We start from the raw sequence: 2307 nt of genomic DNA on the forward strand, positions 1-2307 counted from the left end.
CTCCCCTCCCTCCCTCTCTCCCTCCTGATATTGTCCCTCCTCCCCTCTTTCTTCTTCCCTTTTCCTCTTATAACTAGACAATGTTCTTTTAAAAATTTCCGCACATAAGTAGCCCACAAAATCTAAGTGGGAAATGCTTTTAGTTTTACCCCCACAGATATGTTTCATCAGGCATTTTAAGAAAAGTTTTGTCCCTGGCCGGGTAGCTCAGTGGGTTAGAGCGTTGTCCCAATACGCCCAGGTTGAGGGTTCCATCCCCTGGCACATATAAGAAGCAACCAAAGAATGCATAAGTGGACCAACAAATCGGCGTTTTTCTCTCCCTTTTCTCTCTAAACTCAATAAATAAATAAAAAATTAAAGAAAGAAAAATGTTACGTATAGAAATTAACAGAATATCAGAGTAGGAATTAACAGAAAAGTGTGGCCTCCTGAGAAGACTTACTCTCCTCCTTCTCCGAGGAGGAGGCACACAGCCTCCTATGGGGCTTGTTGTGCAGGGAGGAAGGGTCCGGAAAACTGCCCACTAGTAAGCTTTTCCTTGCAATCAGGGGATGTGGGGGGCTGGGGGGCTGCACGGATTTTTCTGGACGCCTCTGGGAGCACCTGCCAGGCCATGCTTCATGAAAGGGGCTGGAGCCTGAGGCGTAGGCGGTGACTGCGCCTGGGCTATTTATTCCCCCGTTATTTCTGCGCCATCCTGTGCCCCGCTGTGCAGCAGTGAAATAGGCTGAATAGAATAACACCGGGACGATGTGGGCTCTACCCCCTGGGAGTTAGAGGAAGCTTCTGGAAGGACAGCTTTCCAGGCCGTGGCGTGGGAAGCAGAGATGGCACTGTCAGCCACCCTGAGCACGGGAAGGGGCCCGGGAAAGGCCACCCGGGGCCTGCAGTTATGGGAGTTCAGGTTGGGGGACTTCATGCTGCTGATGCTGCTGCTGAGCCGAGAGGACCCACGCGCCCCCTTCTGGACCAGCCGCGTGTCCTTGGCTCCTGGGGAAGGAGGGAGGGCACGTGCTCTTTTCTTGTTTTTAGATTTTAGGGTTCGTTTTTTGTTAATTAAAAAATTATTTTCAATTACAGTTTACCTTCAATATTATTTCGTATTAGTGTCGGGTGTACAGCATAGTGGTTAGGCGATCGTATACTTTACAAAGTGTTCCTCCGAGGTGGTTTTTTTTTAAAAAAATTGTGATAAAATATGCACAACAAAAACTTACCAGTTTACTGTTTTCAGAGTACAGTTCGCTTGCATTCCCATTGCGGTACCACCGTCTCCGCTGTCCATCTGCAAAGCTTTTCATCTTCCCAAACTGAAACCCTGTCCCCATTAAACTGCAACTCCCTCCTCCCTCCTTCCCCCAGGCCTGGCCACCAGCATTCTTCCTGCCCCTATGAATTTGAGTACCTGTATGAGCGGAGTCACCTTATAGTTGTTCTTTGCGTCTGGTTTATGTTGCTACATAGCTTAAATCTGCAAGGTTCACCCACGCGTCAGAATTTCCTTCCTGTAAAGACAGTGCTATTCCACCCCATTGCGTGGAGAGACCACTTTTTGTGTGTCATTCATCCTTTGATGGACCTTCGGGTTGTTTCCACTTTTTAGTGATGGTGACTCCATACTGTCATGAAGGTGCGTGTACACATATCTGTTTGAGTTCCTGCTTTCATTTCTTTTGGGTATAGACCCAGAAGTAGGGACGGTGTGTATACAAAGACGGAAAATGCTCGTTCACTAAAAGGGAAGTTGAAAAATAGGTGACAATAACAGTAAACCACCAAAAATAATAAACCACTTACATAATGTTTATTATGAGCCAAACACTAAGTACTCTACATAGAGTAATTTGTTTAATTTTTACAATATGTGAAATAATATTCTTATTCCCATTATACAGATGGGACAATTTAGACACAAATTTTTTTTTTAAACTTTATTTTTAATTTTCAGTTACAGTTGACATTCAGTATTTGTTTCAGGTGTACAGCACAATGGTTAGGCATTTATATAACTTGCAAAATGACCCCCCTGATAAATACAGTACCTATCTGGCGCCATGTATAGTTATTACAATATTATTGACTATAGTCCCTATGCTGTTCTTTACATCCCCACCCCATGATGATTTTTAATGGTTAATTTGTACTTCCTTTGTTGCTGTTAATCCTCGTTCGAGGATTTTTCCATTGATTTTTAGGGAGTGGAAGAGAGAGGGAAAGACAGAGAGAAACATCGATGTACATGTAGATTGGTTGCCTCCAGCACAAGCCCTGACCAGGGCTTGGGCCGGGGTGAGGAGTGGGTGT

The sequence above is a fragment of the Myotis brandtii genome, unplaced genomic scaffold (assembly GCF_000412655.1).
Source record: "Myotis brandtii unplaced genomic scaffold, ASM41265v1 scaffold410, whole genome shotgun sequence".
In the NCBI taxonomy this organism is placed as follows: Eukaryota; Metazoa; Chordata; class Mammalia; order Chiroptera; family Vespertilionidae; genus Myotis; species Myotis brandtii.